This window comes from Homarus americanus, unplaced genomic scaffold (assembly GCF_018991925.1).
Source record: "Homarus americanus isolate GMGI-L3 unplaced genomic scaffold, GMGI_Hamer_2.0 scaffold50924, whole genome shotgun sequence".
NCBI lineage: Eukaryota > Metazoa > Arthropoda > Malacostraca > Decapoda > Nephropidae > Homarus > Homarus americanus.
In genome coordinates this window covers 6,264,120-6,277,729 of record NW_024718094.1, presented here as the reverse complement: position 1 = coordinate 6,277,729, position 13,610 = coordinate 6,264,120, and positions in this window count along the sequence as shown.

The following is a 13,610-nucleotide window of genomic DNA, read 5'->3' as shown; positions in this document are numbered from 1 at the left end:
CAGCACAATTAGGTGCATAAGAATAGTAAAGTAATACCCTTTTAAGAAGTTTATTGACAAGGTTATTTTCTTGGAATATTTCGTAATAGTTGACGATTTATACCATGTTTAATATCATATCTATAAACAGCCATTGTAGTGTTCATTTTATCTCAGGAAAAAAAATCAATAAATAAACAAGTGCAAGAGTGGAACCACATTCTCAAAGAGGTCGTACGATTAATATTCCTTGCAAACGATTGAGATTACCTTAATTATATGCGTTCATTAACTCTAGACAAAATTAACATAGAAAACCTTTGGAATGATTCTGCAGGGTCACCTTAATTCTATACCCGAACATCTACCAATTTCAAGTAAAATAATAAAAAAATAAGTTTAAGCAATAAACATGACAAATAACATATTGCAATCTTAGAAAATTCAGATCGGTATTAAAGAAAAGATAATTAATACATATCAACCATTATATTTGTCTGAATCTAGTGATTCAAATCAAATCTGGTAATACTTTTCGCTGTGCCAGAAAATAGATTTACTGAAGAGTACATTTATTTTCTCTGATGCATGGATCTATTCTAATATATTTTTAACACTGCACAACCTATGACTAACTTCACCTAAAGGAAATGCACAAGTATGGTTGGTTCCCGATTTGAGCACCTGACAGCTCTGCCGGATATCCTTGGTCAAGTTGCCTTACTGTTTAACGCGTTGTTTGCCTGCTTTGTCTCGGCACACAGGAAACTGTATACTCCTACTATCTACTTGCATCGTATAGCTACATTGTCTATATTGAGTACTGTATATTCATGCTGAACTGAATAAATGTATAGCTTATAAACAGGCCAATCCAATTGTAAACCTGTATGACAACTACTGAATATCTATTGTATTATTATTATCGTTATTATTATTATTACTATTATTGTTTAGTAGTAGTTGTTGTATGGACGATCAGTTAAACATTTTGCTTAGTCTACCATTCCGTTTTCTTTAAATAGAAATAGATAATCATTTTCTTTGATGTTCATTTTGAGCAGCTGTCTCTAGTCTAATCACTACAACATTAACGTGCTTAAATTTTAATTAGTTGGTGTGAATAGTTTAAATATAAAAACATGCTACCCTTCACTTACGTATCCTCATGTCTGTTACAACGGTTGGCAAGTACAGTACAGTAGTAAGCTCATAATCGGTAGTAGGTAGCTATCAAACAGGGAGGTACTAACACCTGAGAAGATATTGGAAGCATACTGTATTGTCTAATGGTAGACCCTGCTGCCATGTGGCATCACAATAATTGTAACCAAGTCCCAGGTTGCTGATCTGACTTTCTGCCTTATTTGCACACAATTGCAGGGTCTCAATTGTTTCTCTTACTTTGACAACACAACATACGTAATATACATTCTTTTATCCTCTTCGCCACTGATCGGCTCGTTAGCCGCTTGGGCGATCGGTCACGTCTCTGATTACTTTTCCTTTTCATTTATCTTCTTCACCAAAAGATCGGCTCGCTCGCCTCCCGGGCGATCGGTCACGTCTCTGTCATGCACTGTTGGCAAATACTGGGCATGCACCGGCTCCTGAATGTACCTGAACCCGCTCCAGTGTTGGTCAAGTCTTGTCTTGAAAGAGCTCACACTTCCGGTGCCGTCACAACACTCTCTGGAAGATTGTTCCAAGAGTTTACAACCCTCACTCCGAAAAAGTTTGCCCTCACAGTTTTCTGGACTTGCGGCTTCAATCTTGAGCTGTGACTCCTTGTGGGGCGAGAATCCGCCAGCTCCAAGTGACACTCAACTGAGTAGTGCCCCCTGAGATGCTTATACACCTCAACTATCGTTTCTCAGTCATGATTTGTTTTTTTCGTTTTTGTATTTATTTGTGGTTATTATTAATTTTAGTATTTTGTTATTAATTTGTATTAATTATTACAATAATAATAATTGTTTTTATTATTATTATTATTATTATTTATTTTTATTATTATTATTATTATTATTATTATTATTATTATTATTACTATTATTATTATTATAGTATCTTCGCCCCCCAAGCCCTGATGTGGGTCAGTGACCTGTGCCCGGGTGGGCTAATCCCCGTTAAAAAAGAAAAGAAAAAAATCAACCATGGGCAATAAAAACCAAATAACACGTGAGCCAAACACTTGCAAGGATAAATCAAAATATTAAACAAAACAGGTTAATTGGTTAAATTAAAAATAAGATTGTCAACATAAAATATACTCGTAAATTTAAAAAAAAATCAGGAAATAATATAAAATATATTTATTTACAATACAATGCAAAAATTTTTGAACCATCCAAATTGTTACTTCAGCAGTTTGGTTGTTGGGTTTCGGCGTCATTCTCAGCAGACTTACTGAGGTAACCCCTGAGTATCAGACCGTCGACTTGTACCCACATCACTGAGAAACTGAACATAGAATGGTACTACATTATCACTAATTCAGTTATAGAATGGCAGTTAAATACATTTGGTGATTGGAGAGAAGCTACTTTCCACATTGTAAATCTAACATTAAATTTATATCACCTCATGAATTAAATCTGGTAAAATTGGTTTATTCTATATTGATTTTCGTCAGCCCTCAATGTACAGTGTCCCCTGGGAATCCCTCCTCTATACTCCCCTGGGGGTTCGTGAACCTCAGTTTGGATCCCCTGAAGGGTGAAAAAGATTGAACCCCCTGAAATTCGGTTCTTTGTAGTGTTTACGAATTGTGGAAACACTGATTTTTAGAGGACACATGCAGGTAAAGTCTGACTTAACCGTATATTATAAATTCCTGTGTTATAAAAACTTAAAGTATTACTCACGAAAAGTTTTGTACATTACAGCGCCAACAAGTAAAGAGATTTACAATGTTGGAGTGCAGTTTGAACGGGCGACTACTGTTTAAATCTTGATCCGCTGAAGAAATTTGACCTTATACTTTGACCAGCTTTCAAATACTGGAATCCAGTACACATGTCAGGTAAGGTAATTTTAAATATTTCACTTATTTAAGAGAGGCAAAACTTTAGGTTTGGGCGGAAATTTTATAAGAAAATTCTTGTAGCTTTAGAAATAACATATTAGTAGGGTAACGATTTTGGTTAATGTTTTGAAGTGTTTGATCTTAAATAACTCAGGGGTAAAGCTAAGGGTTGAATTCTAAACTATGAACGTAGTCGTAGGTTTGTGTTAAACACTCGTCAAAAGTGTCAACAGAACACAAGTTTTGAATATTGTTGTGCTTTATAAGTAAGTTAGTATTTAGATGTTTTGGATTAAAAAAATATAGTTGACATCAGACCTGTTGTTGGAAGAATGAAACGAGTCTTCAATGTATCCACAGTTGTCGGTAATAATGAATTTTGGTTTCGTCCCATTATAAATAGCTTGTTTTCTAAGAATGTTTCACTTAAACGTTTTTTTTAATAAATAAAATTGAAATCCAACGGAGGATTAAGATTATCTATATTTCTCCTTGTAAATTTGTGTACCCGACAGAATATAATTGAAGGAGTCTGAAAATCTGATCCGTAAAGGGTATGATGAAAATGGGGTCCAGACAAAATCCCCCTAGGACAAAACCCCCTTGGGTTAGGTTAGGTTTGTTCAAGGGGGTTTGTCCTTTGGGGATTTTGTCCTGGGGTTTTTGTCTTACTCTCGATGAAATTTACGTCGCGCTGCTGGCCAACGGCTAACATATTCGACAAGTCCATAACGGTCAGTCAGCTGATGTGTAACATAACGTGCTTCTCCATGAGACCTAAAATTGGTGTTTCTTTATCTGCATTTCATAAAGCACATATTAATATCTTCTTGATTAATGGTTTATACAGTTACTTTAATCCAAGTAAACTACTTAATACTGTACCTTTTCTATGATGCTCATGATTACCTCTTCTATGAGGCTCAAAAAAAATATAGCGCGAGAAACAGTAATAGTTTGCCCTCATTTACAAGCGTTTTCTTCTGAAAGTTGGTCACCCTGTTACTAGGTGGCATAACGGTCTCAATGTGGCAACCCAATAACAATAATGATTTTTAAGGGAGAGTTATACTTCTTTATTGGATATTCCTTGCCCCCACCCAAACCACCTGACACCCACGCACCTCACAAGCATTTTTTTATTGTCTGCTACAGCTAATACTGCAACGTTATAAGTGGCGAGCAAAAGTGTATAAAAATTTGCTATGTTTGATTATTTATATAGATTAAGAGGCACCCCAAGGCACTTGAAAATCTTCACCGACGTAGTCTACGTTCCATCATCCGAGTTCGCTGGCAAGACAAGAAAACAAATGCCAGTATTCTCACTGACACCAACTGTAGGAGCATCGAGGCTGCCATTATCCAGGAACAACTACGTTGGACTGGTCATGTTAACCGCATGGACGACAGTAGACTGCCAAAGTAGCTACTTTACAGTCATCTAACGAGTGGTTACCACGTAACGCTGGCGGACCACGGAAAAAGTATAAGGATAGTCTTAAGACAAACCTGAAAAGTGCCTTATCGACCCCCTCACCTGGGAGACGATCACTCCACACCGTAACGTTTGGAGGAGCACCCTCACGAGGTGTCAATACTTTTGAGTTAACCCGACTGCATACCGAGGCAGACAAGCGTCAGAACCGGAGAGACTCTGTCTCCTCCCCTCTTGCTCAAGATGTAGCCCTGCCGGTACCGTTTCGGCCTCTTGAGTCACCTCAGCTCACCAACGAAGGTGAAATCTTTAATCACTCATATCATTGTAATATACTTGATTCCAAGTGACAACAAAGTAGCAGTAGTAAGTAGTACAGCACGTACAACAGAAATACAACTTATACAAACATGCCACATTCAGAAGTAATGATCTTCTGGCGGTAAAATACGTAATTCTAACAAAGGGAACATAATCACATTATTTGTAACAGCAATTATTTCACTGTAGTTTGGCTTTTGACCTTCACAGCAGTCCTGACCTAATTGGCTTCTAACCTAATGAGTTCGAAGCATAATTGACTGGTGACCTTAAATATCTCGTGACCTAATTGGCTCGTGACCTGACTGGTTTTTGTCGTAATTGGCTCGTGATAAAACTGATTATTGTGACATGCTATTTAGCTTTTTTCCCTGATTGGATCGTAATATACTTGAACTGTGACGTAGCTGGCTTGTGACGTAGTTGGTTCGTGACGTAATTGGTTCGTGAGATACCTGGTTCGTGACCTCATTGTTGCGTCACGTACCTGGGTCATGAAATCACTGGTTCGTCACTTACCTAGATCGTGACATCATTGGTCCGTGACATACCTAGTTCGTGATAATACCTGGGTCGTGACATCATTAGTTCGTGACATGCCTGGTTAGTGACTTGTGTGTGACCTTGACCTCTAAACATTGATGGCTAACACATGTTACAGGTCAGTTATTTTGAAGCACTATCACTCTCGCCAGCAACTCGCTTGTTGGTAATTCCAATCTTCGATAAAATTTATAGGGCCACCCAAAGCTCCCACGGAAGTCAGGCTGCTTGTTCCAGTTATACAACACGGCATCAACTTCCTCTTACTTTAAGCTACCCATTCGAGTATGGGTGAGGCTACCTTCCTCACCTGTTCCTGGCACAGCTTTTTGTTCTTGCCTCCTCAGCTCTCCTTTAGCATATTTCACCTCGTAAATGGTCGGCATGCCCACTCCATACTCCTCTGTGAACACTATTACAGGCTCATTCCAGTGGCGCACCCAGGGGGGTTTCCTGGTTGTCCGGAAACTCCCCCCCCCCCCTCCATGGTACGGCCAACCCATACCTGACCTAACGACACCTAGCAACCTTTGTGGAGTTACATCCCACAGTGGTGGCCTGCTTGGAGAAGATTGTGGAGGGTGGTCCCGCAATCTCGTCCACAGACTCACTGACTGATGCCCAGACCCTGCTGCTAGCCATCACCAGCACAGACTTCATTGTGTCCCTGGTGATTACCAACAATGCACTAGGGTACCTGAAAGGTGTGACCACTAGCCTTCAAGCAGAGGCTAAAGACATAGTTGAGGCCAGCAGTGAAGTTAACTATCTTAAAGCAGCACTACAAGACGTCCGAAACAACATGGGTGATCACTACACTGAATGGTTTTGTCAGGCAGAACAGCTGTGTGAGGCCGTAGGTATCACACCTTCCATGCCCAGACACTGCAAACGCCAACAACACCGAGACAACATGTCAGCTGACGGACCAGCTGAATACTTCAAGAGAACTGTGGCCATTCCATTCCTAGATCATCTCCTGGCACAGCTGGAGATGAGGTTCACCCACCTGCACCAGAAAGCCTTCCAGGGACTCAGCATTATCCCATCCATCTTGGCAACTGTGACACCAGCAGAGGGAAACAGAAGAATACAGGAGCTGGTTGACCTCTACCGGGCAGACTTAACATCCCCTGACAGCGTCAACAGTGAGGTACACACCTGGCGTGTCAGGTGGGAAAACAAAGCCAAAGAACAGGGCCCAACTACACTGACCACCACCCTCTCCCAGACTCTGTCTCATCGGGACCAGGTGACTTATTAGGCTTTAGTTTGTCTATTTGCTTACTAACATCGTTACTAGTCACTACTATCTCGCTTAATTTGTTTTCTTCATTATCTCTGAATAGAGTCGGTGCCTCGGGTATCTTGTTTAAATTTTCGGTGGTGAAAACTGTTGAAAAATATTTATTCAAATTATTGCTCATTTCTCCGTCGTTATCAGTTAGCTCGCCGGTATCTGACCGTATTGGTCCAATCTTTTCTCGTGTTTTAGTTTGATACATTTGGTAGAATCCTTTGGGGTTCGTCTTTGCCTCCCTTGCTATCCTTACCTCATTATTCCTCTTGGCTTTCCTTATCTCGGTTTTAACCCTACTCGCCAATATCTTATAATAATCCTGGAGGTAAATTTCGCCACGCTTTATCCTTCTACCTATAGCCTTCCTTTGGCCAATGATGTTCTTTAAATAATTATTTATCCATTTAGGGTCATTGTTGTCTGATCTGAGTTTTTTGTATGGTATGTTCTGCCTTTGTGCATTGAGTAACTCATTATTTAAATTGTCGTGGAACTCGGCAATCTCAGATCTCGTTATCAGGTCGGAGTCATCTGTCAGGTTCACGGCCAAGCGTGACACCCCCCTCTTTAAACTGTCAAAGTTTGCCCTTCTGAAATCTGGTCAGTGGCCCAAGGTTAAAAATGCTTTGAAAAACCTTTGATCTATATGTAGGATAGTTATTTAGTGGGTCCCTTATTTTTGACCTGACCTGACTAGTCACGTCGCCCCCTTCTCTTAAGCTCCTCTACGTGTGTTGGTGTGGGGATTAGTGGATGACATCATTATCACCTGACCTCATGTTTAATAAGGTCACCCTGTATATTTAAGCCTCTCTCTGTCCATGTAATCCAGTTGCCTCTGAAGATGTCTTGAATAAAGACGAAAGCTAAGGTGCTCCATTGTTTCCCTTTTCCCGTGTGTTTTTATCAAGATTTATCTTATCCACTTTTTCATTGTGGATCTACATGATATATATATATATATATATATATATATATATATATATATATATATATATATATATATATATATATATATATATATATATATATATATATATATATATATATATATATATATATATAAAATGTGAAAGACCAGAAGGCTGCATCTCGCCCCAGGCATGGACTGACATAAACAATGTGTGCTCCGCGTGTGTTTCCTTAATACCAAGCACCTGCAGTCACCTTCCAGTATAAATAACATTAATGATTAGATACAACTGTCACTACACTTTACAGTGACCTTCAACGACGCTTTAAAGCTTATGCAAATCCTCATCAGATGTACCAACTGGAGCTGTGATACTCTCCGTCAGTAAACTAATCTGTCAGGATTGTTATTCATGGTTGTAGAGCTGACCAACACATCATAGACCTTCACACAGAAAGCTTTGTGTAAGCACGAAATATCCACAGTCTGGTTTACCAGTATATAAAGCGCAGATCACACATGGGCGCTCAGGTTGCGCCCGCCTTGGTAGTGTATGTGAGGCGTGATGCGGGGGCATAGGGCTGTAACAGAGAGTCTTAAGTATTCTAGACATTACCACACAAACGCTTGCCTTGAAGCAACAGTGTATGAGGAAAACTTGCAACACCAGGAATAAATATGGTCAGAGTTCCAAACTTTCGGTTGGCGGATTATCAGGGGTTAAGCAGGTACCTAGGTGAGGTCACCTGGGAACAGTCACGTCAGTCCCCAGTAGGAAGGGGTGAGGTCATAGATGACACAACAATTGATCATGACTATAATATATTCACTAGTATACTACATAAAGCGCAAGAACAAAATATACCATACAGAAATGGAATAAGACAAGGTCACTTTGTGCCAGTGTGCACTGAGTCACCTTGTGTGTGGTAACTACCTAGTGTTTCTTCCCTTGTTACACACGCACACACACACACCCCGACAAGGATTTCTCCAAAGTTAGCCAAGATTTGCAACATACCTGGAGCCATCGTCCAAGTTGCACCTGAGAAGAACAATTGAATTTCAATTAACTTTCGCTTTGAAAATCTTACCGGTGATGACGTAATGTAGTTCTCTTAGAATTACTAGACGGTAACTGAAAGTCTGACGAGCTTCACAGTGTCGTTTTATAATATTTTGGGGTCCGGCAAACTTTTGTTTTGTTCAAAGATACGTTAAACTGAGCCTTCTAGAGATGTGTCATAGGAGCCTCCCAGGGATCCGTGGATTACAACTGAGTTTGATCTTTGTGGGTCCAGTAGGACTTTGTGGACCTATTGTGACGTGTTTGAGCCTTTTTTATCAAGAGAGATAGAGAGTGAGACAGAGAAATGGAGTGGACAGACAAAGCGAGAAATAACTATCGCACTTTAGAGGCAAAACGATGAAGAGATCTGTCACACCTGAGAGAGAAAGAGTAAAAAGTGTTGTTGAGAGATACATAATAATCACGCGGTGTAATTATGTTGTTGTTGTCTCCAAGCGAGGAACAAGATTAGTAATACACTTGTCCAACAACATTAACATTTATAAGAGATGTCATTCTCTGTATTTGGGTAATGGTGAAAGTTGGATAGGTAGAAGCCACCTCCCTCACTCACTGTCAGGTGTCTAGCTCCTCACTCCTAACTCCCTTTCTCAATTAACCATCTGTTGTCTTTTCATTTCCACCCATTCACTAAAACAGAATACCCGTTACCTTGAATGTGTGTTTGTGTTTTATTTCCTACCTTGGCATTCTAAAGACTAACCTTTTTTTTCCTTCTATTTCAACTATGTGTTCGGACATCCTTCAAATTGTTAACTCTACCTAACCTAACCATACCTAATCTGATGCTTTACCTAATCCAGCGTTACCACACCCAACTTAATCCAGCGTTACCTAATCCAATCTATTCCAACCAGCATTATCTGACCTAATCCAACATTACCTAACCAATGCATGCAAGTACCCGAAGGTCTTAGGTATTAAGGAGAGTTTTATCCCATTTTGTGGTTCAGGCATAATATGTGATGACAAGTAGTGTTATTAGTATATCCCAATCATATATGTATAACTCAAAAGTAGATGCCAGATATTGCTAAGTGTTCAAGACTTTTGACCCCGACTGTACATAGGAGCTAAATCTTGTTTGCATAATCCCTGGTACACAAATCAACAATATAAAAAAGGTAGGAACATAATGGTCACGGATTTGATGAAAACGACTGTTACTATCATTGACATTCACTTGGTTACATTGATCATCCCTCTTCCTATTCTTGCAAAAATTACTCTTTATTTACATGATATCGAACATACGAGTACATGACGTTGCAATTAGCTAACAAATGCGCTTGTTATTTTTGAGTGGTTTACGTGGGTTTACTGCCTGAGTTTACGTGGGTCTACTGCCTGGCTTTATGTGGGTCCCCTGCCTGGGTTTATGTGGGCCCACTACCCGGGTTTATGTGGGTCCCCTGCCCGGGTTTATGTGGGCCCACTACCTGGGTTTATGTGGGTTCCCTGTCTGGGTTTATGTGGGCCCACTACCTGGGTTTATGTGGGTCCCCTGCCTGGGTTTATGTGGGCCCACTACCTGGGTTTATGTGGGTCCCCTGCCTGGGTTTATGTGGGCCCACTACCTGGGTTTATGTGGGTCCCCTGCCTGGGTTTACGTGGGCCCACTACCTGGGTTTATGTGGGTCCCCTGCCTGGGTTTATGTGGGTCCCCTGCCCGGGTTTATGTGGACCCTCTACCTAGGTTTATGTGGGTCCCCTGCCTGGGTTTATGTGGGCCCACTACCTGGGTTTATGTGGGTCCCCTGCTCGGGTTTATGTGGGCCCACTACCTGGGTTTATGTGGGTCCCCTGCCCGGGTTTATGTGGGCCCCACCTGGGTTTATGTGGGTCCCCTGCCTGGGTTTATGTTGGCCCACTACCTTGGTTTATGTGGGTCCCCTGCCCGGGTTTATGTGGGTCCCCTGCCCGGGTTTATGTGGGTCCCCTGCCCGGGTTTATGTGGGTCCCCTGCCCGGGTTTATGTGGGCCCACTACCTGGGTTTATGTGGGTCCCCTGCCCGGGTTTATGTGGGTCCCCTGCCCGGGTTTATGTGGGCCCACTACCTGGGTTTATGTGGGTGCCCTGTCTGGGTTTATGTGGACCCACTACCTGGGTTTATGTGGGTGAGCTCCCACATGTTGGTGTGAGTCAGCTCCCCTGTTGGTGTGAGTTAACCTCGCTGTTGGTGTGAGTCAGCCCTTATGTTGGTGTGAGTCAGTCCCTATGTTGGTGTGAGTCAGCCCTTATGTTGGTGTGAGTCAGCCCTTATGTTGGTGTGAGTCAGTCCTTATGTTGGTGTGAGTCAGCCCTTATGTTGGTGTGAGTCAGTCCCTATGTTGGTGTGAGTCAGCCCTTATGTTGGTGTGAGTTAACCTCGCTGTTGGTGTGAGTTAACCTCGCTGTTGGTGTGAGTCAGCCCTTATGTTGGTGTGAGTCAGTCCCTATGTTGGTGTGAGTCAGTCCTTATTCCCTACGTAGGTGTCAATCAACCCGTATATTGGTTACAGGTGTCATGTGGATGTAAATCCTTTGTTGTGACAAGTTAATTGTCACCGGAGATCACATTTCGTATATTAAATTTTGCCTTCAATCACTTTTTTTCTTTTCTTTTTTTTTTACCGAAAATCCCATTTCTGCGTCTGTCACATTTCGTAGATCTGATTTTTGTGGAAGGTTAAAAGTTAGTCGGGGCTGATGCTGGGAGCCTGACCTCACCTGATCCTGTCACTCAAGTCAATTCGCTTCTCCCAATACCCATGACCCCTCAGGCCTTAACGCCCTTAATGCATGAGTCATAAAGGCAAGCATGAACTCTGCATGCTTCCCAGTTGGGCACTGTAAACTCTTCTGCGCTTCACCTTGCACAGGATGTAAGGGGGTACCCAATAAACTAGCCCCTCGTGGGCAATCTGAATCTACTGTTTTATCCTAGGATAAAAAACGATTACGACCTCAAATAAGAACTATCTAACCCATTATCATTTCTTCCAGTCAGACAGGATTACAGATGGCATTTTATGATTTACAAAAATGGTTGTTTTTGACTGAAGATGTAGTTGAATATTGAGAATTATTGTTAAAAATATGTATTGTATTGTATGTACAAATCAGTATATAAACTTATGAGAAATATATGTAAAACTAACTTAAATTACATACATAATTTATTTTAGTTTTTATTTTGTTTTGTTTTTTCTGGCGGAGTTTTAGAAGTCTGAGGTTAAAGTAACACAGAGGCAAGTCACTGCTGATTGACCAGGTAACAGACGGGCCCTAACACGCCTGCAGATAAGTTAACTCAACATTTTTCTCTCTCACACACACACACACAGTAACTAGGAGATCATTATATATATATACATATATATATATATATATATATATATATATATATATATATATATATATATATATATATATATATATATATATATATATATATATATATATATATATATATATATATATATATATATGATTTACTGCCGGAGGACGTCCTTCAATTGCATGGTCATTGCACACGAAAGAGATAAAACACCTGAGTTGTTACTGTAAAATACCACTCTATTATGTAGGGAGGTTAGAGGCATGATTATTCCCTCTCTGTTGATATAAACTGTTTTGGTTAAGATTCATTTTTCTTCTTCATATTTCTCCTTTCGTTTTAGCTGTTTCTCACATTTATCAAAATAAGATGAGTTAGCAAAACATAAATATCTCGCTATAAGCCCTACACAATGACACCGTAGTCATTCTACAAATTTTGGGAGTTTTGGTACATTACAGCCTCCAGCAGGTCACGTGGAAGTGAATGAGAAACTTAGAATTGTCTTCCTAAAATATTTAACCTTAAAGCGACTTTTTATCAAACTGTGCAGACTATCTATACTGACGACTCGTACTACAACTTACCGGAGTCAACTCAAGATCTATATAATTGATACTACAAATACTCAAATAGTTACAAAAATAAACTAATTTTTACTTAAACCATAAAGCTTAAATTGTGTTGAAGTAATCATTACTGTTCTTCCAATGATTAATCATTATTATGTTAAATTTCGTGATTTTAAAAAGGGAAGAAAATGTCATTTATTGTTTACATTTTGACCACGCGGGAACAGCAACGTGACGGAGCCACAGATAAAATAATTTCCCAAGTATGGACGCGCCTCTCCGAGGAGTTCTTGGTGGACCAGATAAGGCAGCGCCGCTGTCTCTAGGATCACTAGGACGCTTCACATACCAAAAAAAGCCTGAAGAGGAAGGCCTATAATGAAATAACTCTACTCCCCCGAGAGTTTTCAGAGCTTCGCAACATCACAGCGGGTAACCTATTAACTACGCTTCATGTCTTGTGTATACAGTAATGGTAAATCTTAAGGTTATTGGCACGCCTTTTGCGCTTTTTAGCCCGTCGACGTTGGAAAGCAGACATGACAAACCGTAGAATTGCTGTGCTTTCATCGTCAGTCAGATCCATTTTGTTTGACACACATATATATATATATATATATATGTGTGTGTGTGTGTGTGTGTGTGTGTGCAAGTAAATCACTGTAGGTGCGCGTGATCCAAGTTGGGTGCCCATTCACTGTTGAGTGCACCAGGGTTGCCTTGGGTTCGAACCAGCTGCCTTTAGGGTTGGAAATGATTGGCTGTATCCGCTCGGCCACCGTACTGAACACATATAAAAGGTCCAATATTTCTTTTATCTTTTGTTTCTAGCGTTTGAGGACCAGATTTCAAAACCGTCTCAATGGGTCTGTATAGAATCTGAAACACACCTGACTAGGCACCGTGTGTTGTTAGTTGTTGAGGGACGTCATCACCACCTTGAAATGTTCAGAGGTCAAGTTCATACTGCCGCTTGTCAAGGATCACAAGTCTAGTTTTGTATTTATAGTTCAAGAATTATCATAAAAGTATAACTTATGATAAATAATATTAAACCTAAGATTAACAAGAGTCCTTGTGTTGATAAAGTCAATAATAAAAACAGA